This window comes from Bombina bombina, chromosome 7, assembly GCF_027579735.1.
Source record: "Bombina bombina isolate aBomBom1 chromosome 7, aBomBom1.pri, whole genome shotgun sequence".
Classification (NCBI taxonomy): Eukaryota; Metazoa; Chordata; class Amphibia; order Anura; family Bombinatoridae; genus Bombina; species Bombina bombina.
In genome coordinates, this window is record NC_069505.1 from 153,772,989 (window position 1) to 153,797,600 (window position 24,612).

Here is a 24,612-nt window from a genome sequence, read left to right on the forward strand (position 1 = left end):
GTGCACGGTTTCTAAAAATACTCTTAAAAACGGGGGCACTTTCATTTATTAAACTTTACACTGAAGCTTCTTTTTTCAGATACTTACCTTTTCTCTATTGAAAGCACACTGTTGATCATCTGCCTGCAGCTCCTGCTTTAGTTAGCAGATCAATAACGAATCCGTGTTCCTCCAATCGTTGCGTGCCTCCTTTGGCATCCAGCTTGTGGGGCAAAGCAACGATTGGAGGAACCCGGATTCATCATTGATCTGTTAACTACAGCAGAAACTGTGGGAGGAGGATCGCTGTTCTGCTTTCAATTAAGAAAAGGTATCTGAAAAAAGAAGCTTCAATTAAGAAAAGGTATCTGAAAAAAGAAGCTTCAATGTAAGATTTAATAAATGCAAGTGCCCCTGTTTTTTTTTTTTTTTTTTCCACAAAATTTTATTGAGATATATTTCAAAGAGGATATGACAAAATAAACATTATACATGGATGATGTATACATGAACAGACTTAGACTAACAGGCCGCAAAGTCTAAATTTATATACAGGGAGTGCAGAATTATTAGGCAAGTTGTATTTTTGAGGATTAATTTTATTATTGAACAACAACCATGTTCTCAATGAACCAAAAAAACTCATTAATATCAAAGCTGAATAGTTTTGGAAGTAGTTTTTAGTTTTTTTTTTAGTTATAGCTATTTTAGGGGGATATCTGTGTGTGCAGGTGACTATTACTGTGCATAATTATTAGGCAACTTAACAAAAAACAAATATATACCCATTTCAATTATTTATTTTTACCAGTGAAACCAATATAACATCTCAACATTCACAAATATACATTTCTGACATTCAAAAACAAAACAAAAACAAATCAGTGACCAATATAGCCACCTTTCTTTGCAAGGACACACAAAAGCCTGCCATCCATGGATTCTGTCAGTGTTTTGATCTGTTCACCATCAACATTGCGTGCAGCAGCAACCACAGCCTCCCAGACACTGTTCAGAGAGGTGTACTGTTTTCCCTCCTTGTAAATCTCACATTTGATGATGGACCACAGGTTCTCAATGGGGTTCAGATCAGGTGAACAAGGAGGCCATGTCATTAGATTTTCTTCTTTTATACCCTTTCTTGCCAGCCACGCTGTGGAGTACTTGGACGCGTGTGATGGAGCATTGTCCTGCATGAAAATCATGTTTTTCTTGAAGGATGCAGACTTCTTCCTGTACCACTGCTTGAAGAAGGTGTCTTCCAGAAACTGGCAGTAGGACTGGGAGTTGAGCTTGACTCCATCCTCAACCCGAAAAGGCCCCACAAGCTCATCTTTGATGATACCAGCCCAAACCAGTACTCCACCTCCACCTTGCTGGCGTCTGAGTCGGACTGGAGCTCTCTGCCCTTTACCAATCCAGCCACGGGCCCATCCACCTGGCCCATCAAGACTCACTCTCATTTCATCAGTCCATAAAACCTTAGAAAAATCAGTCTTGAGATATTTCTTGGCCCAGTCTTGACGTTTCAGCTTGTGTGTCTTGTTCAGTGGTGGTCGTCTTTCAGCCTTTCTTACCTTGGCCATGTCTCTGAGTATTGCACACCTTGTGCTTTTGGGCACTCCAGTGATGTTGTAGCTCTGAAATATGGCCAAACTGGTGGCAAGTGGCATCTTGGCAGCTGCACGCTTGACTTTTCTCAGTTCATGGGCAGTTATTTTGCACCTTGGTTTTTCCACACGCTTCTTGCGACCCTGTTGACTATTTTGAATGAAACGCTTGATTGTTCGATGATCACGCTTCAGAAGCTTTGCAATTTTAAGAGTGCTGCATCCCTCTGCAAGATATCTCACTATTTTTTACTTTTCTGAGCCTGTCAAGTCCTTCTTTTGACCAATTTTGCCAAAGGAAAGGAAGTTGCCTAATAATTATGCACACCTGATATAGGGTGTTGATGTCATTAGACCACACCCCTTCTCATTACAGAGATGCACATCACCTAATATGCTTAATTGGTAGTAGGCTTTCGAGCCTATACAGCTTGGAGTAAGACAACATGCATAAAGAGGATGATGTGGTCAAAATACTCATTTGCCTAATAGTTCTGCACTCCCTGTAATAGTAGTAGGTTTATCCATAAGACAAAATGAACCGTAATAAATCATACTACGAACTGTGTTGTCAAAAGTCCAGAGTCACAATAGGTTTCACATCAAATCCTCGAGTATTTGCCAAAGCTTCTTCAAATTTTTAATTTTAAAACTCAGAAATAACCTTATTTACTATATACATGAGAAGACAAAGTTTTTGCTCCAGTAGATACTGGAGGAAGAGTGCTTTGAGGAGAGAAAGCAGGAAATAGTTAGTGAGAAAGAAGAGAGGAGGAGAAGAAGAAGAGAGAGAGTAAGGGAAAGAGAAAGAAAAAAAAAAAAGAAAAAAAAAAAAGGGGGAGGTAGGAACCTTGAGGGGAAAGGGAGGTGTATAGTGAAATGAGAAGGGGAGGGGGGGGGGAAGGGATGGCTGTGATTACTAGTGGAGGGCATGCTGAGAGTGGGCTCGTTATATTGTGCCTTTCCAGTATGCCACCATCAACTCATGTAGGTCCAGTCTGTGAGTTTTTAGGTAGTGGTATCTTTCTAGCAGTAGGAGATCACAGACTTGATATTTCCATTCCTGAACAGAAGGGACTATTTGGGATTTCCAATATTTTGGAATTCGTTTTTTGGCCGCTGTCAGCATTATCAGTAGAAGAGCCAGTTTGCCCTGACCCGCAAGTCTGGGCAGGGAACAGAACAGCAGTATCTCCGGGACCAAGGGGATTGCCGTGCCCAAAATTTCCCTCATTTCGTGGAACACCGCTGTCCAGAAATTCAATAAGTGCGGGCACTTCCACCATATGTGCAGAAGGGTGCCCTCTCCCCCACAGCCTCTCCAGCAGGTATTTATCAGTCTGGGAAACATTTTGCAAAGCCGTGCCGGGGTAAGATACCAGCGGCAAAGCAGCTTTAGTTGGATCTCCTGTACCTTTGCGGAGACAGAAGACTGTTTAATTAACTTGAATGATTTCAACCTCTGCATCGATTTCATGGTCTATTTCTCTCTGCCACGCAATCGTATAAGAGGGCAGGGAAGTGTTGGGGTCCCCAACTGTTATTTTGTATAGTTTAGAGATCAGGTGTTCAAGGTGGCTGGGTTGTATACACAGGTTTTCAAAGTATGTGAGTTCTCGGCCAAAGTCTTGTCTGTGTTTATGGTGAGAGATAAAGTGCAGCAGCTGGTTGTAATGGAGCCATGAGGAGAATATCTCCCCATGGGATTCTGCTAGGGTTGTTTGGGATTTCAGTCTGCCTCCATTGGAGACAAAATGGATAGAGCCTGTTCTAAGAGGGTAGGGGCAAGGTATTCTATTTCTAAGCTCATGGTAGGGAATGTCCACATTCTCCAGAAGCGGAGAGAGTGGGGCGAATCTAGAGGATATATGAGTGCTGGTGGCCAACAGCCTGTCCCATTCAGATAATATGTTTGCTGTGATAAGATAATATTGTATGTTCTTTGGTCTCTGTGATTGTGGTGTCCATGCTAGGGTTGAAGTATTTTTTAGTTTAAAAATGTCAAGTCGGATCCACATCTTATTGTCAGTGTTGTGTGCCCACTCTACCACATGACGAAGTGCAATTGCGTGTTTGTAAGCCCTAAGATTAGGTATCCCCAGCCCTCCTTTGTCTCTTGGTAAGTATTGCGTTTTCTTTGGGACTCTCGGTTTTGTGCCTGCCCATATAAATTGTTCTATCTCCCTTTGCAGCTGCGTAAAGTAGTTATCGTGGAGAGGTATAGGAAGGGTTTGCATTAGGTAAAGGATCCGAGGGAGAACATTCATTTTCACCACTCCAATCCTACCCAACCAAGAGATGGGTTTATTGCGCCAAGAGGATAGGTCTCACGCAATGTCAGTTTTCAGATGGCTATAATTGTGTTTGATTAGTTCTTTTGTAGTTGTTGCCAAATTTACCCCAAGGTATTTTAGTTTGTGACGGGCCAAAGGGACTCCATAGGTATCTCTAATTTGGTGTAGTAATTGGGGGGGGGTATTGATATTTAGGATTTCTGACTTCGAAATATTCAATTTAAAATTGGAGACCTTGCCATAGTCGTCTAATTCAGACAGCAGTTTTGGGATTGATTTTTCTGCTTCTGTTAAAAAAAAGGATATCGTCAGCGTAAAGCGACTGTTTATGTTCAAGTTGGCCTATCTTAAGTCCTTTGATGGCGTTATTATTTCTGACCTTTTGTGCCAAAACTTCGATGGAGATAGCAAAGAGAAGCGGGGATATCGGGCAGCCCTGTCTGGTCCCATTATTAATGGGAAAGGACTCTGATAAAGTATTATTTACCCTAATCTTAGCATTAGGACTGGAGTATAAGGCAAAGGTCATGTTCAGAAAGGATTCAGGGATTCCCATCTCTCTCATAGACCTCCTCAGAAAAGACCAACGAACGCGGTCGAAGGCCTTCTCCGCGTCAGTCGAGAAAAGGGCTAATGGTTTGCTCGACGCCTTGGCAAAGTTTATTAATTGAATAGTTTTTACAACATTATCGCGTGCTTCTCTGCCAGGTATGAACCCAGCTTGGTCAGAGGATATCAGGCTAGGGAGATACCTATTTAATCTGTTAGCAAGGATTTTAGCAAGGATTTTCATGTCTGTGTTTATTAAAGAGATGGGCCTAAAGTTAGCAGGGGATGTAGGGGGCTTTCCTTGTTTTAGTATTACAGTTATGTGCGCCTCGAGGAGACCTCTAGATAACGTGGGGTTCTCCCGCAGGTCGTTAAATAGTGTGAGGAGGTGAGGGGCTAGTACTGCCAAAAATTTCTTGTAGTACCCCAGTGCCCCTGTTTTTAAGAGTATTTTTAGATACCAGGCACTTATTCATTAAACTTTATATTCACTTTAAGATCACTGTAGTCAACGCAAAAGCCGAAATGCTTCACTAAAGCATAAACAGCAGAACAATCAAACATGATGGCACGCCACTCTGTTTATTAATTTGATGGATGCTTTGAGAAATATGTTGTTTGCAAAAAAATATACAGTTATTTGTTGTTTTGTTTAATTAAAAGGATATAAAAACCCAAAACTTTTTTCATGATTCAGATAGGACTTACAATTTACTTTTATCTAATTGTTTATTTTTCTTTTTATTCTTTGTTGAAAAGCAGGAAGGTAATATCAGGAGCGTACATGTGTCTGAAGCACTATATTTGCACCAGTTTTGCAACAATGTTATACATTAGCAAGGGCAATAGATGGCAGCACTATTTCCCACCCAGACATGTGCATGCTACCTATCTAGATATCTCTTCAATGAAGAATAACACAAGAACAAAGCAAATTTGATAATATAAGTAAATTGAAAAAAAAAATGGTATTATCTAAATGAATCATGAAAAAATGTGTGTTTCATGTCCCTTTAACCTCATGTGTAAAACGCAAATAAAGTACCTTAAATGACATTTTATTGAATTGTCTTATTTAGGAACATATATTGGTTTCCATTCTAATATATTAATTTCTGGTTGAAAACATATTATGAATGTTTTTTATTTGTTTCCTTTTCTACTCTATTCCAAACCATTAAATGAGCCACCATTTCAGTTTACTAAAGTACTTACATTAAATATATAATATAACATAGAAATTTAGTTAAACATTAAAAAACATACTAAACAGACTAAAATGTTTCTGGTGACTGTAGGGGATTTCACTGACCTTCATGCAAGCTAAAATGAAAGGGACAGTCTACTTCAGATTGTTTATTGTTTAAAAAAAGATACGGCTAGATTACAAGTTTTGTCAATAAAAACTTGCGTTGCTAACAAGCCTTTTTTTTCCAGCGCTCACTTTAAACAACGCTGGTATTACAAGTTTTCTGAATGGCTGCGTTAGCCTCAGAAAAGTGGGCGTTGAGCAAATTTAGCGCCACTTCTCACTGTAATACCAGCGTTGCTTACGGTAGCGGTAAGCTGGCAAAACATGCTCGTGCATGATTTCCCCATAGGAAACAATGGGGCTGAGAAGGCTGAAAAAAAACACCTGTAAAAAAGAAGCGTTCAGTTCCTAACGCAGCCCCATTGTTTCCTATGGGAAAATACTTTCTAAGTCTACACCTAACACCCTAACATGAACCCCAGTCTAAACACCCCTAACCTTACACTTATTAACCCCTAATCTGCCGCCCCCTACATCCTCGACACCTTCATTATATTAATAACCCCTAATCTGCTGCTCCGGACCGCCGCCACCTACATTATACCTATAAACCCCTAATCTGCTGCCCCTAACATCGACGACACCTACATTATATTTATTAACCCCTAATCTGCCGCCCCCAACGTCGCCGACACCTAACTACAATTATTCACCCCTAATCTGCCGCCCCCAATGACGCCGCCACCTAACTACAATTATTAACCCCTAATCTGCCGCCCCCAATGACGCTGCCACCTAACTACAATTATTAACCCCTAATCTGCTGCCCTCAATGTCGCCGCGACTATATTAAATGTATTATTAACCCCTAAACCTAAGTCTAACCCTAACACCCCCTAACTTAAATCTATTTTTATTAAATCTAAATAAAATTACTATAATTAAATAAATTATTCCTATTTAAAACTAAATACTTACCTATAAAATAAACCCTAATATAGCTACAATATAACTAATAGTTACATTGTAGCTATTTTAGGATTTATTTTTATTTTACAGGCAACTTTGTATTTATTTTTACTAGGCACAATCATTATTAAATAGTTATTAACTATTTAATAACTACCTAGCAAAAATAAATACAAAAGTAGCTGTAAAATAATACTTTATGGGTGTTAGTGTACTCTGGTGGGTTGTAATGTTGGGGGGTATTGTATTTCTTTTTTTACAAGTAAAAGAGCTGATTACTTTGGGGCAATGCCCCGCAAAAAGCCCTTTTAAGGACTATTTGAAATTTAGTGCAGGATAGGGAATTTTATTATTTTGAGGGGGCTTTTTTATTTTATTAGGGGGATTAGATTAGGTTTAATGAGTTTAAAATATTGTAATTTATTTTTTATTTTCTGTAATTTTGTGTTTTTTTTCGTAATTTAGTTTATTTAATTTAATTGTATTTAATTGTAGGTAGTTTAGGTAATTAATTTAATTATAGAGTAGTATTAGGTGTAATTGTAACTTAGGTTAGGGTTTATTTTACAGGTACTTCTGTATTTATTTTAGCTAGGTAGTTATTAAATAGTTATTACTATTTAATAACTATTGTGCCTAATTAAAATAAATACAAAGTTGCCTGTAAAATAAAAATAAATCCTAAAATAGCTACAATGTAACTATTAGTTATATTGTAGCTATATTAGGGTTTATTTTATAGGTAAATATTTAGTTTTAAATAGGAATAATGTATTTAATTATAGTAATTTTATTTAGATTTATTAAAAATAGATTTAAGTTAGGGGGGTGTTAGGGTTAGACTTAGGTTTAGGGGTTAATACATTTAATATAGTAGCGGCGACGTTGGGGCGGCAGATTAGGCTTTTATAATTGTAGGTAGATGGCGGCGATGTTAGGGACGGCAAATTAGGGGTTAATAACAAATTTTATAGTGTTTGTGAGGTGGGAGTGTGGCGGTTTAGGGGTTAATACATTTATTATAGTGGTGGCGATGTCCGGTCGGCAGATTAGGGGTTAATAATTGTAGTTAGGTGGCGGCGACTTTGGGGGCGGCAGATTAGGGGTTAATAAATATAATGTAGGTATCGGCGATGTTAGGGGCAGCAGATTAGGGGTTCATAGGTATAATGTAGGTGGCGGCGATGTCCGGTTGGCAGATTAGGGGTTAAATATTTTTATTATAGTGTTTGCGATGTGGGGGGGGGGCTCGGTTTAGGGGTTAATAGGTAGTTTATGGGTGTTAGTGTACTTTGTAGCACTTTAGTTAAGAGCTTTATGTTCCGGCGTTAGCCCATAAAACTCTTAACTACTGACTTTTATATGGGGTAGGAGACTTGGAGGTAGAGGCTGTACCGCTCACTTCTTCCAAGACGTAAGGGGATTTGCGGTATGGAAAAGTTGCGGAAGAAAAGTGAGCGGTACACCTGTACCTGCCATACTTGTAATACCAGCGGGCGTTAAAAAGCAGCATTAGGACCCCTTAACGCTGCTTTTTATGGCTAACACCAAACTCGTAATCTAGCCAATAGATAATCCCTTTATTACCATTCCCCAGTTTTGCATAACCAACATGGTTATATCAATATACTTTTTACCTCTGTGATTACCTTGTGTCTAAGCCCCTGCAGACTGCCCTCTTATTTCAGTTCTTTTGACAACCTTGCATTTTAGTCAATCATTGCCCTCTCATAAGTAACTTCATGGTTGTTTTTCTTATATGGCACACATGAACTAACGCCGTCTGGCTGTAAAAAAACTGTCAAACTCATTGAGATAAGAGGCTGCCTTCAAGGGCTTAGAAATTAGCAAATGAGCCTACCTAGGTTTAGCTTTTAACTAAGAATACCAAGTGGACAAAGCAAATTTGATGATAAAAGTGAAATGGAAACTTGTTTAAAATTGCATAACCCATCTGAATTATTAAAGTCTAATTTTGTCTAGACTGCCCCTTTGAGTCACCAATGGAAATGTAAAACATGATAATAATTTTATTTAATATCATTATTGGCTGCCTAATATGTTTGGCTGTAGTATTTTTCACTAAATGAATAATATATGTTTATGATGTGTGAAATTGACAACTTGAAATTCTTCTAATGATTAGTTCAAGTTACACAAGATTCAAAGTTTACTAAACAGTCATTGTCAAGTCATTGCTAATATTTAAAAACTAATATATATTTCTTTTTTACTTTCAAGTGTAGTAAAATGCTTATCCCAGCAATTTATTACGGTGATGTTGTGTATGCATCTGTGCCTCAGATCCATCTCAGTAAACTTAAAACTTTTGTCCTGCAATGTGATTACAAAACTCATCATTGTGATATGTTAATAGAAATAAATGATCTATCGACTGACTCTATATGTTCTCTTCACCTCTTTTGCCTGGTTTATAACCACTTTTCTGAGAAACTCCCACACTACCTGAGCAGTATGCTCACCCCTGCTCCCCATTCCCCTATAACTTAAAGTGAAGGTAACGTTTTTCCTATCCGTATACACTAATGCATTAGTCATATTTTAAATTAATAAATCGCTAATTTTTTCCCCCAAAAGGATTTTATAATTATATAATAAATAAGTTTTATTTTCCCCTACCGTTTTATTCCTGACTCCTCCCAACAGCCATTTCCTTATTTTAAAGACAATGACGTATAGAGCGGTCCCACCCGCTCTATACGTGTCACCAAAGCGCATTCACAAGGTTTCAACAAACTATAAAGCCTATTACGTATTACGGCAATTCAATAAAAATATAAATAGTCATGCGCGAAACGGGACCGCGCTTGTATCGCAAGTACAACAAATAACTCTTAACGCATGCGCATATCATCCGGTAGGTGGATGATATAGATTAACGGCCGCCTAACTGCCAGAATTTCAATAGGCTGAAGCCAAAACGTGACCAGAGATGGAAAACCCCCCAAAAATAAACGGGTTGAATTCGCCAAACCAAAAATTGTGAGTATAAACGGCAAAAACTGACTTTATAATTAGAATTTTACAAACTGATGAATGAAGGTCATATTCAATTAGGGTGACAAGTGTTATTAAATGGTGAGATAGAGTTAACTTTACCTTCACTTTAAGGTCCTCTTCTTCCACTCTACTCTCCATTCCCCCGTTACAACAAAGATGCTGGTCGGTCTGCATTTTCATTCAGAAGTCCTCAACTGTGGATTAACCTTCCAGAAAGCACCAAATCCTCCAGCAACATTAGTTCCTTGAAAAGAGACATCTCTCTATCTATACAAACCAATCAATCCTTTAAAGACTATAAATTATAAAAAGACCTAACTTGTGTCTGTGTACAGCTATGTAAAAATGTACCTTTTTGTACAATATGTAGTGTATTGCTGGCAAATCCCAGATATACTTGAAAATGAGAGAAATCTCAATGTATTTTTTCCTGGTAAACCATTTTATAATTAAATAGAGACTTCAGAGTCTGCAGACATGGGACTCTTCACAAATTCTACTGGTAAACACTTAAGCCATGGATGTGGTGTGTAATTTTACATGATACATTATAGTCTTTATGAAGAGACTTGTGTTATTGATTGCAGTGTAAGTCACATGGCTGTGAAATAAATGAGCATTCAACTTTATTTTGCATTATAGATTTTTCCTACTTTTTCAACCCCACATATAAAAATTGAAGGGGGACTTCATTGTTCTACTTCAGCAGCATTTGCAATTGTTTAGTGAATGGATGATAAATAGAACCCACAATTTTCTTTGGTTTGAACTCTTTATAACAGCCATGAAAGAGCCTACAATTTAGTATGAATTATACTAAATAAATGATCCTACTCCCTGAGGTAAATTCTGCTACAAATAAATAGCATTCTCACCACCACAGTTAACTCTTTCTACTATTGACTAGACCCTCGCTCACCAAAATTAAACTTAACTGCCACCAATATGATCTCTCTGCAACATTTACAAATTAATTGATGATTTAAATTGAGCATTATATAAAGGAGCAAATGTGTTTCAATCATATTATGCCTGAGAAAACTGCTCATACAGCTATATTATGGGCTCGATGATTGAAAGCTCTCTGGGCTGGTGAGATTATTAAAGAATGCTCGCCAGTCCTTCTATTTCCCTTGTGGAATGATCTAAAGCCATTTTTTACCCTGAAAACAGGGTGTCTCGCCAAGGGGCGTACACTGCATTTTCATATGAAATGTGCACAACAAAATTCGTATTTTAAACATTATACAAAACAAATATTCACACAAAAATAAGCAGGGAAAAATTGTATTGTTAAGGTGCATCAAAAATCGTAACAAAATTCTTCACCAAAAATCGTATGTTAACAAAAACGTAAAATTAGTATCTAATTTACACAGGAATAAATCAAATTAAATATTCACAGCGTAAATTGTAATTGTAGTACACTGAATGTGCAGAAATCACACAGAAATTTGAATTTATAAATACAAAATGCAAAGTGTAATTGTTGTTTTTTCATAAAATGGGCTGAACATGGGCATTCCATGGGCGTATATGACAATGTCTCACTAATCCCAGCGTAATTCTTTAAAGATTTTCGCACTGCAGATATCACAGTTTTTTTTCGCCAACTAAAAGGTGGCGAGCTTTTGTCAAAACAATACAAACACTTATAACCCCAAAAGAAAAACAAATGCATACGAACATATAGGCGAATGTAAGATGCTATAAGCAGAAAGCAGCGTAATGTGAGTTATATTGGCTGCAGGATTTTAATTTTAAAGTGCTCCCCCTGCTCTCTGCTAACTTCGCACTAAGGAGCGAAGTTTCCCTATCCAGCAAGCTCCATTACTTTTAATAGGAGCCATCTCGCAACTCGCAGGGACTGCCCCTTTTTTATGATCATTGCACCGGGGCAGCCCTGCGAGAGTCAGCGAGAAAAAGAAGGTTTGAGCTGGCGAACAATATATCATCGAGCCCTATGAGTTTTTAGCGATATAGGGAAACTAACAAGCGCATTATTTAACCTCCATATAGCGCTGCTATTACAGGTTTTAAAAAAGCAGGCTTGTGCGGGCAATATGGTGGCATTGAGCTCCATACCGCACCGAAATACAAGCGCTGCTTTGGCGTACTCGTGCACGATTTCCCCATAGATATGAATGGGGAGAGCTGTCAAAAAAAAAAAGCCTAACACCTGCGATCGCGGAAACAAAAGCTCCATTACGCAGCCCCATTGATATCTATGGGGAAAGAAAAAGTTATGTTTAAACCTAACACCCTAACATAAAAACCACATCTAAACACCTCTAATCTGCCGCCCCTAACATCGCCGCCACCTACATTACACTTATTAACCCCTAATCTGCGCCCCCAATGTTGCCGCCACTATACTAAAGTTATTAATCCCTAAACCTCTGGCCTCCCACATCACTAACACTACATAAATATATTAACTCCTTAACCTAACCTTAACGTAACCCTAACCCTAAGCATAATCCTAACCCTAACACCCCCTAACTTAAATATAATTCAAATAAATCTAAATTAAACTTACAATTATTACCTAAATAATTCCTATTTAAAACTAAATACAAACTAACCTATAAAATAAAACCTAAGCTAGCTACAATATAACTAATAGTTACATTGTAGCTATCTTAGGTTTTATTTTTATTTTACAGGTAAGTTTGTATTTATTTTAACTAGGTAGACTAGTTAGTAAATATTTATTAACTATTTACTAACTACCTAGTTAAAATAAATGTAAATTTACCTGTAAAATAAAACCTAGCCTGCCTTACAATAAAACCTAACATTACAATAAAATAAAATAAATTAATTAAATAAATATAATTATCTAAATTACAAAAAATAAAGACTAAATTACACAATGTGTGCAGTACATATGTATTTACAGTTGTAATCAAAATTATTCAATCCCCATTGTAAATTAGGTTTATTGTCAAAATTTACAGACTTTCAGCTGTTTGCAATGAGCATATCAATTAAAAGCAATTGAAATAGCTCAACACAACAAATGCTTCAAGTGGTTTAGTCCAAAAAATCTGCAGACTCCAAATTATTCAACCCCTGAATTAGAATCACTCACAACAACAGAAATGTGCAAAACAGGTGATGTCTCAAGCACACCTGTTGCAACTATTCAAGGGCTTCATTAGTTGCACAAGGTGTTTTTGAGTTAGAACACATTAAATACCTGAACTGGCTAGGGTTTTGTTAAGAGTCACGTTTGACTGAAAGTTAAAAATATGTCTAAGTCAAAAGAATGGTCCAAAAAGTGAAGAGGAGAGTTCATAGCCCTTCACAAACAAGGAACAGGTTACAAAAAGATAGCGAAGGCACTGAATGTTCCTAGAGACACAGTTGGAAGCATAGTTTGCAAGTTCAAATTATAGTGGCATTGGTTACACTACCTGGACTGGGCAGAAAAAGGAAGCTATCAATGGCTGCAACTAGATTTTTGAGAAGATAGATTGAGAAAAACCCTTGAGTGACTGCATAAGACCTGCAGCAAGACTTGGTGGCAACAGGCACTGAGGTTTAAATTTGCACAATAAGGAGCTTACTATATGCAGAAGGTTTTCCAGCATTACTAACCACAAAAGCACAAGCACGGCTCCATTATGTTTAAAATAAGCCACAGAAGGTTTGGGATTCTGTTCTGTGGCATGGTGAAACAAAACTGGAACTTTTCGACCCAATGGATCAGCGGTATGTCTGGAGGAAGAAGAATGAAGCATACACTGAAAAGCACACTCTGCCTACAGTTAAGCAATGTGGTGGCTCGGTAATGCTGTGGGGCTGCTTTGCATTTTTTGCTTTTGACATTGGAAACTTGCAACATTTGGAAGACAAGATGCATTCATTGAAGTATCAGGAAATCCTAGGAGAAATTGTCATGCCGTCTGTGAGGAAGCTGAAGCTTGGGAATCATTAAACCTTTCAACAAGACAATGATCCCAAGCATACCTCAAATTCCACCAAGGCTTGGTTGCAAAAGAAGTCCTGGAAGATTCTACAGTGGCCATAACAGTCGCCTGACTTGAACCCCATAGAAAATCTTTGGTGGGATTTGAAGAAGGTGGTTGCAGCATGCAAACCCAAGACTATTACCGAATTGAAGGCCATTGCTTATGAGGAATGGGCTAAGATTCCTAAGGAACGCTTCCAGAAGCTGATGTCTGGCTATGCATCTTATTTTCACCAGGTCATAACAGCAAAAGCCTGCTCTACTAAATAACAAATATGACAGTGGTAAATGACTGCGCCCAGATAGATAAACCAAGTTCACTATAAAGGGACCTCCTCCTAACAACAGGACCCAACTAAGTAAAAAGGATAGAGAACAAATATAGGAGTGCCAACGGTTTAAGGTTACTAATAGGCTGAATGATGCTATAAGACCACTGAACATATGGAATAAAAATAAGTATATACTGTACTAAGATTAAAACCAAGTAATTTAATAAGAATGATCTGACCAGGATAAAAACAGATCAATAAAACTGATCAATATAACTGATCAAATACATGAAACAATAGTGAAATAAATGTGTACAAAATTATGCTAATACCCACATACTAGGAGGGTGTAATAAACAATAACCATTAAGAATTATATGGCTAGATTGCGAGCTTTGTGGTATGAGTAAAAAAGCAGCGTTAAGGCTCAAAACGCTGCTTTTCTTTCATGTAATTAGCAAGAGTCCATGAGCTAGTGACGTATGGGATATACACTCCTACCAGGAGGGGCAAAGTTTCCCAAACCTCAAAATGCCTATAAATACACCCCTCACCACACCCACAAATCAGTTTTACAAACTTTGCCTCCTATGGAGGTGGTGAAGTAAGTTTGTGCTAGATTCTACGTTGATATGCGCTCCGCAGCAGGTTGGAGCCCGGTTTTCCTCTCAGCGTGCAGTGAATGTCAGAGGGATGTGAGGAGAGTATTGCCTATTTGAATTCAATGATCTCCTTCTACAGGGTCTATTTCATAGGTTCTCTGTTATCGGTCGTAGAGATTCATCTCTTACCTCCCTTTTCAGATCGACGATATACTCTTATATATACCATTACCGCTACTGATTCTAGTTTCAGTACTGGTTTGGCTTTCTACTACATGTAGATGAGTGTCCTGGGGTAAGTAAGTCTTATTTTCTGTGACACTCTAAGCTATGGTTGGGCACTTTTATATAAAGTTCTAAATATATGTATTCAAACATTTATTTGCCTTGACTCAGGATGTTCAACGTTCCTTATTTCAGACAGTCAGTTTCATATTTGGGATAATGCATATGAATAAATCAATTTTTTTTCTTATCTTAAAATTTTACTTTTTTCCCTGTGGGCTGTTAGGCTCGCGGGGGCTGAAAATGCATAATTTTATTGCGTCATTCTTGGCGCAGACTTTTTTGTCGTGTCGCCGGAAGTTGGGTCATTTTTGACATTTTTTGCGCCAAAGGTGTCGGCGTTCCGGATGTGGCGTCATTTTTGGCGCCAAAAGCATTTAGGCGCCAAATAATGTGGGCGTCTTTTTTGGCGCTAAAAAATATGGGCGTCAATATTGTCTCCACATTATTTAAGTCTCATTATGTATTGCTTCTGGTTGCTAGAAGCTTGTTCACTGGCATTTTTTCCCATTCCTGAAACTGTCATTTAAGGAATTTGATCAATTTTGCTTTATATGTTGTTTTTTCTATTACATATTGCAAGATGTTCCACGTTGCAACTGAGTCAGAAGATACTTCTGGAAAAACGCTGCCTGGTGCTGGATCTACCAAAGTTAAGTGTATCTGCTGTAAACTTGTGGTATCTGTTCCTCCAGCTGTTGTTTGTAATGAATGTCATGACAAACTTGTTAATGCAGATAATATTTCCTTTAGTAATGTTACATTACCTGTTGCTGTTCCGTCAACATCTAATACTCAGAGTGTTCCTGTTAACATAAGAGATTTTGTTTCTAAATCCATTAAGAAGGCTATGTCTGTTATTCCTCCTTCTAGTAAACGTAAAAGGTCTTTTAAAACTTCTCATTTTTCAGATGAATTTTTAAATGAACATCATCATTCTGATTCTGATAATGGTTCCTCTGGTTCAGAGGATTCTGTCTCAGAAGTTGATGCTGATAAATCTTCATATTTATTCAAAATGGAATTTATTCGTTATTTACTTAAATAAGTCTTAATTGCATTAGAAATAGAGGATTCTGGTCCTCTTGATACTAAATCTAAACGTTTAAATAAGGTTTTTAAATCTCCTGTAGTTATTCCAGAAGTTTTTCCTGTCCCTGATGCTATTTCTGAAGTAATCTCCAGGGAATGGAATAATTTGGGTAATTCATTTACTCCTTCTAAACATTTTAAGCAATTATATCCTGTGCCATCTGACAGATTAGAATTTTGGGACAAAATCCCTAAAGTTGATGGGGCTGTCTCTACTCTTGCTAAGCGTACTACTATTCCTACGGCAGATAGTACTTCCTTTAAAGATCCTTTAGATAGGAAGATTGAATCCTTTCTAAGAAAAGCTTACTTATGTTCAGGTAATCTTCTTAGAACTGCTATATCTTTAGCGGATGTTGCTGCAGCTTCAATTTTTTGGTTAGAAGCTTTAGCGCAACAAGTTACAGATCATAATTCTCATAGCACTGTTAATCTTCTTCAACATGCTAATAACTTTATTTGTGATGCCATCTTTGATATCATTAGAGTTGATGTCAGGTATATGTCTCTAGCTATTTTAGCTAGAAGAGCTTTATGGCTTAAAACTTGGAATGCTGATATGTCTTCTAAGTCAACTTTGCTTTATCTTTCTTTCCAGGGTAATAAATTATTTGGTTCTCAGTTGGATTCTATTATCTCAACTGTTACTGGAGGGAAAGGAACTTTTTTACCACAGGATAAAAAATCTAAAAGTAAATTTAGGTCTAATAATCGTTTTTGTTCCTTTCATCACAATAAGGAACAAAAGCCTGATCCTTCACCCACAGGAGCGGTATCAGTTTGGAAACCATCTCCAGTCTGGAATAAATCCAAGCCTTTTAGAAAACCAAAGCCAGCTCCCAAGTCCACATGAAGGTGTGGCCCTCATTCCAGCCCAGCTGGTAGGGGGCAGGTTACGATTTTTCAAAGAAATTTGGATCAATTCAATTCACAATCTTTGGATTCAAAACATTGTTTCAGAAGGGTACAGAATTGGCTTCAAGATAAGGCCTCCTGCAAAGAGATTTTTTCTTTCCCGTGTCCCAGTAAATCCAGCGAAGGCTCAAGCATTTCTGAAATGTGTTTCAGATCTAGAGTTGGCTGGAGTAATTATGCCAGTTCCAGTTCTGGAACAGGGGCTGGGGTTTTATTCAAATCTCTTCATTGTACCAAAGAAGGAGAATTCCTTCAGACCAGTTCTGGATCTAAAAATATTGAATCGTTATGTAAGAATACCAACATTCAAAATGGTAACTATAAGGACTATCCTGCCTTTTGTTCAGCAAGGGCATTATATGTCCACAATAGATTTACAGTATGCATATCTGCATATTCCGATTCATCCAGATCACTTTCAGTTTCTGAGATTCTCTTTCCTAGACAAGCATTACCAGTTTGTGGCTCTGCCGTTTGGCCTAGCAACAGCTCCAAGGATTTTTACAAAGGTTCTCGGTGCCCTTCTGTCTGTAATCAGAGAACAGGGTATTGTGGTATTTCCTTATTTGGACGATATCTTGGTACTTGCTCAGTCTTCACATTTAGCAGAATCTCATACGAATCGTCTTGTATTGTTTCTTCTTCTTTGGAGGATCAATTTACCAAAAAGTTCATTGATTCCTCAGACAAGGGTAACCTTTTTAGGTTTCCAGATAGATTCAGTGTCCTTGACAAGAGACGTCTAAAATTAATTTCAGCTTGTCAAAACCTTCAGTCTCAATCATTCCCTTCGGTAGCCTTATGCATGGAAATTCTAGGTCTTATGACTGCTGCATTGGACGCGATCCCCTTTGCTCGTTTTCACATGCGACCTCTTCAGCTCTGTATGCTGAACCAGTGGTTCAGGGATTACACAAAGATATCTCAATTAATATCTTTAAAACCGATTGTACGACACTCTCTGACATGGTGGACAGATCACCATCGTTTAGTTCAGGGGGCTTCTTTTGTTCTTCCGACCTGGACTGTAATTTCAACAGATGCAAGTCTGACAGGTTGGGGAGCCGTTTGGGGGTCTCTGACAGCACAAGGGGTTTGGGAATCTCAGGAGGTGAGATTACCAATCAATATTTTGGAACTCTGTGCAATTTTCAGAGCTCTTCAGTCATGGCCTCTTCTAAAGAGAGAAACGTTCATTTGTTTTCAGACAGACAATGTCACAACTGTGGCATACATCAATCATCAAGGAGGGACTCACAGTCCTCTGGCTATGAAAGAAGTATCTCAAATACTGGTATGGGCGAAATCCAGCTCCTGTCTAGTTTCTGCGGTTCATGTCCCAGGTATAGACAATTGGGAAGCAGATTATCTCAGTCGCCAAACGTTACATCCGGGCGAATGGTCTCTTCACCCAGAGGTATTTCTTCAGATTGTTCAAATGTGGGGACTTCCAGAAATAGATCTGATGGTTTCTCATCTAAACAAGAAACTTCCCAGGTATCTGTCCAGATCCAGGGATCCTCAAGCGGAAGCAGTGGATGCATTGTCACTTCCTTGGAAGTATCATCCTGCCTATATCTTTCCGCCTCTAGTTCTTCTTCCAAGAGTAATCTCCAAGATTCTGAAGGAATGCTCGTTTGTTCTGCTGGTGGCTCCAGCGTGGCCTCACAGGTTTTGGTATGCGGATCTTGTCCGGATGGCCTCTTGCCAACCGTGGACTCTTCCGTTAAGACCAGACCTTCTGTCACAAGGTCCTTTTTTCCATCAGGATCTCAAATCCTTAAATTTAAAGGTATGGAGATTGAACGCTTGATTCTTAGTCAAAGAGGTTTCTCTGACTCTGTGATTAATACTATGTTACAGGCTCGTAAATCTGTATCTAGGGATATATATTATAGAGTCTGGAAGACTTACATTTCTTGGTGTCTTTCTCATCATTTTTCCTGGCATTCTTTTAGAATTCCGAGAATTTTACAGTTTCTTCAGGATGGTTTGTATAAAGGTTTGTCTGCAAGTTCCTTGAAAAGACAAATCTCTGCTCTTTCTGTTCTTTTTCACAGAAAGATTGCTAATCTTCCTGATATTCATTGTTTTGTACAAGCTTTGGTTCGTATAAAACCTGTCATTAAGTCAATTTCTCCTCCTTGGAGTTTGAATTTGGTTCTGGGGGCTCTTCAAGCTCCTCCGTTTGAACCTATGCATTCATTGGACATTAAATTACTTTCTTGGAAAGTTTTGTTTCTTTTGGCCATCTCTTCTGCTAGAAGAGTTTCTGAATTATCTGCTCTTTCTTGTGAGTCTCCATTTCTGATTTTTCATCAGGATAAGGCGGTGTTGCGAACTTCTTTTAAATTTTTACCTAAGGTTGTGAATTTTAACATTAGTAGAGAAATTGTGGTTCCTTCATTATGTCCTAATCCTAAGAATTCTAAGGAGAGATCATTGCATTCTTTGGATGTAGTTAGAGCTTTGAAATATTATGTTGAAGCTACTAAGAATTTCAGAAAGACTTCTAGTCTATTTGTTATCTTTTCCGGTTCTAGGAAAGGTCAGAAGGCCTCTGCCATTTCTTTGGCATCTTGGTTGAAATATTTAATTCATCATGCTTATGTCGAGTCGGGTAAAACTCCACCTCAAAGGATTACAGCTCATTCTACTAGGTCAGTTTCTACTTCCTGGGCGTTTAGGAATGAAGCTTCGGTTGATCAGATTTGCAAAGCAGTAACTTGGTCTTCTTTGCATACTTTTACTAAATTCTACCATTTTGATGTGTTTTCTTCTTCTGAAGCAGTTTTTGGTAGAAAAGTACTTTAGGCAGCTGTTTCAGTTTGATTCTTCTGCTTATAATTTCAGTTTTTTTCATTATAAGATTTAAACTTTATTTTGGGTGTGGATTATTTTCAGCGGAATTGGCTGTCTTTATTTTATCCCTCCCTCTCTAGTGACTCTTGCGTGGAAGATCCACATCTTGGGTAGTCATTATCCCATACGTCACTAGCTCATGGACTCTTGCTAATTACATGAAAGAAAACATAATTTATGTAAGAACTTACCTGATAAATTCATTTCTTTCATATTAGCAAGAGTCCATGAGGCCCACCCTTTTTTGTGGTGGTTATGATTTTTTTGTATAAAGCACAATTATTCCAATTCCTTATTTTTTATGCTTTCGCACTTTTTTCTTATCACCCCACTTCTTGGCTATTCGTTAAACTGATTTGTGGGTGTGGTGAGGGGTGTATTTATAGGCATTTTGAGGTTTGGGAAACTTTGCCCCTCCTAGTAGGAATGTATATCCCATACGTCACTAGCTCATGGACTCTTGCTAATATGAAAGAAATGAATTTATCAGGTAAGTTCTTACATAAATTATGTTTTTCTCTACCGCTGCTATTACTTGTGTCTTGTAGGTACAGCTGTCCCACACACTTTTTTGGCCGTACCGCAAATTACGGAAAGTCTGTTTTCAATGGGACTTCCATAGCGCTGGTATTACAAGCTTTTTTTTTTAGGCCAAAAAGTGAGCGGTACAGCCTATCCTGCAAGATTCGTAACACATTCTAAAGTCAGTAGTTATGAGTTTTACACTACAGAGCTGTAGCATAAAACTCATAACTAAAGTGCTAAAAAGTACACTAACACCCATAAACTACCTAATAACCCCTAAACCGAGGCCCTCCCATAAACACTAAAATACAATTATTAACCCCTAATATGCCACTCCGGACATCGCCACCACTATAATAAACACATTAACCCCTAAACCGCCGCACTCCCGCCTCACAAACACTAGTTAAATATCATTAACCCCTAATCTGCCGCCCCCAATGTCGCCGCCACTATACTAAATTTATTAACCTCTAAACCTAAGTCTAACTCTAACTAAACCCTAATAAATGTAGGTAGGTGGTGGCGATGTTAGGGGCTGTAGATTAGGGGTTAATAATATTTAACTTGTGTTTGTGATGCGGGAGTGCGGAGGTTTAGAGGTTAATATGTTTATTATAGTGGCGGCGATGTCCGGAGCAGCAGATTAGGGGTTAATAAGTATAATGTAGGTGTCGGCGATGTCGCTGGCGGCAGATTAGGGGTTAATAAGTGTAAGATTAGGGGTGTTTAGACTCGGGTTCATGTTAGGGTGTTAGGTGTAAATATAAATTTTGTTTCCCCATAGGAATCAATGGGGCTACGTTACGGAGCTTTACTCTGCTTTTTTTATGAAGCTTTACGCTGCTTTTTTGCAGGTGTTAGGCTTTTTTTCAGCCGGCTCTCCCTATTGATGTCTATGGGGAAATTGTGCATGAGCACGCACAACCAGCTCACCGCTGACTTAAGCAGCGCTGGTATTGGAGTGTGGTATGGAGCATAAGTTTGCTCTACGCTCACTTCTTGTGTTTTAACGCCGGGTTTATAAAAACCTGTAATACCAGCGCTGTAGGTAAGTGAGCAGTGACAATATTGTGCAAGTTAGCACTGCACCCCTCATAATGCAAAACGTGTAATCTAGCCGATAAAAAGTTAAACAATGCTGGGGCGGAGCCTGGCCACGACTGCTAATGGCCGCACATTGAGAGTGCTCCGACACCTTGTTACCCTCAGCATAAGGTATAAAGTAGTCAATGGCACTAAAATAGCTTAAAATAGCCTAAATACAGCACACATAACGAAGGAGCACCTATATGTCTGGGATGTGAATACTACAAACTGGGCAAGCAGCTGTAACAGAAGCCTCAAGTAACAGCGGAGGAAAACAGCAGACCGCCATAGTGTGCAAACTGGTGCGCACTTACGTATCAGCCGGGAATCAAGCAAAGTTACCGAAGACAGGAGCTGTCACGGAGCGCCGCTACACAGAGCCCATATCCAAACGCGGTAGTCGTTACTACCGGGACCTAGGCGCGGAAGTACGGCAGACGACGGAGACACGCCAAAGTAATAGTGGTGACACCTGGGCCCATCATAAGGTCAGCGGCCATAAACATCAGAACACTTGTAACGGCTGCAGAGTAGCACATCCGGACCTAAAGACAGTGAAAGGTGAGTGGCGGATTGAATGTGCATGTACCCACAGACCATTGTTTACATAGGGGATGAGCACTGTATAAAACAACCGGAGAACAGGCAAGAGACACCCTAAACAGAGCCTTAATAAAATTAACAGGAGGCCCAGTATAGCAAAGCTAGAGGCACATTACGGCTGGGACCGAGCTTACAAATAGAGATCACAAAGAGTGATATGATACAAGCCACGAGGCCCACTGTGTCAAAGTTGCAGAATTGACAGAAACTACTTATACAGCCATAGAGACATATCTAACACATACCTATACAAAAGGTCTGTTGTCTATCTTTACTGTTGTATATAGTAGCCCTCAAATTTGTTTATCATGTCAAGCAGAAAGGGCCCCAAACCACCCAAGAGCATACATGCATCAAATATGGAAAGCTATCTAATCTCAAGTGATACACCACAAGGCCCTCACAGAGAGATCCCAGATCTAGCAGGGGTTACAGCCTCAGTCTCCCCACATAGCACAGAGCCTAGACAAAGTGACTATGTTACTAAAGATGATATAAGACACTTATCATCTAAAAATGATATAAAAGAGGCCATGCTAGAAATGAAACATATGTTCGGGGAGCTAAAGAAGGACATTGCCACTATAGATAGGAGAGTCACGTCTGTGGAAGAGTCACAAGAGTCGCTACGCTCTGACCTACAGCATAACACCAGCTGCACGCAATCGCAAGAAATGATTGTTCTAAATCTTACCGACAGGATAGAAGATCTAGAAAATAGAAGTCGGCGGAACAATCTACGGATAAGAGGGGTTCCAGAGGTAGTGACTCCAGCGGAGATTGGTCAGTATATACAACGTCTTTTTAAACATATTAAAAATGATCCGGGGGCTGAAGATATTCATGTGGAAAGGGCCCACAGAGCACTGCGGCCCAAGCCGCCTGCAAGAGCACCGCCTAGAGACATTATAGCCAAGCTCCTGTCGTATAGAGACAGGGAAGACATACTACGACACTCCAGAAATAGACAGTCACTGACTTATGAGGGAGCAGAGATTCAGATCTACACAGACCTATGTCCCGCGACACTGCAAAAAAGGAGAGAGATGCGCTTTCTTACATCCAGTCTCAGAGAACAAAGAATTCCATACAGGTGGGTTTTCCCAACCTGCTTAATCGCCACTAAAGATGGAATTACGGCTACTTACCGGACGACTACTGACCTCCTTGCTTTTAACCAGGCCATGGGCACACAGATCAGACCCCCTGGCCCTGCCGCGGAACCTACCCAGCAAAGAGACAATCCTGTAGAAGATGGAAATCTACCTAGCAGAAGGCCGCTTTAAGGCCCCTGCCCCCCCATTTTTCTCCTCAGAAGCACAATGTATGCTGATACTCTGTTACTACGGGGTTGCATTATGACCCCCATGATAGATATTATATTGGAGACTACAGCCCATTTATCCTGAAAGATAAGTATGCTGACATTTATTCTGGTTCATTTTACCCTATGTTCACCCTAATCTGAGGAGATATGGACAGATGTAAAGAAACATACACTAGCTATGCTGAAATCATCAAAACCGCATTGGGTGGTATGTGACCACTTAGCTGACCACCAGCAGTTATCGAGAGATTATCAGACATTGCTAGTGATACTATTATTACATATGCATGATATCTCATTCATGTCTTAAAACTGTGATACAAAATTGTTTTAGTTGCCTTAATAGTAAGTTACTGTTTAAAATAAACACATGTACCACTCAAGATAACACTCAGGCCACTACGGAGGCATAATAGAAGGAGACTAGAGCCCCTCAGTTAATAAATGGGGGACACGGGTGCAACATATATCAGCTGCCAGACGTTCGAGTTAAGTATTAGAGGTGGACTAGTTGAGGATCTGAACAGGTATTTTCGAGTCTGGGTGTTACAAACTTAGAGTACATTTAAACTTCACAGCTGGACGGGGAGCCCCGCTTTGATAAATATCACCGCACTCACACAACTACTCACTCTATAACAGAAACAACCAGACTTACTAGGTAAAACATAATTCAGAAAAGCGATGCTATACCTGGCTACATACCATCCATAACGCCTAGATACATACAACACAGGCTTCACTAACACTACAAAGCATGTAGGATCCAAATACTGATACTGACACTGCCTCAGAATACAACACACACACAACTCAACTACATAACTCCACTAACAGACGCAGAGCCACTATTATGAGTATAATTAAACCACAATGAAAGCTTAGTATATGAGGCGGAGATCTTCATTGGCACACCTAGAATCACACTGGCAGAGTCAGAATAGCAACACGACACGTGAATAGAGCATAGAGAAGTAAAGGGAGCGTGATATTGAACCTGATGGGGTATTTTGGGATTGATAGACACCTGTACTGCCTTAACAGATTCCTATCTTATTTTGATGTATAAGTTATTAATAATATAATTTATCGGCATGTGTGTTGTTCTGTTTTTAGATAAATGTTAAAAGAATTTGTTTAACCTTTTATTGGTTGCTTTTACCTACAGAATATATAACTAATTATAAAATTCAGCTGCTGAGAGTATAAGGGTTACTACCCCCCTTGATTTACTTATACTTACTTGCGATTTAGAGTAAGACTCTCTACTTCTTTGTTTTTCTTTTTACTCTTTTTCTCTCCTAGGTACTTCTTGTTACTGTCTCCTTAGTTTATTGCCACTTACTAATCTACTTTTTCGTTTCCTGCTCACACCTTTAGCCACTGGTCT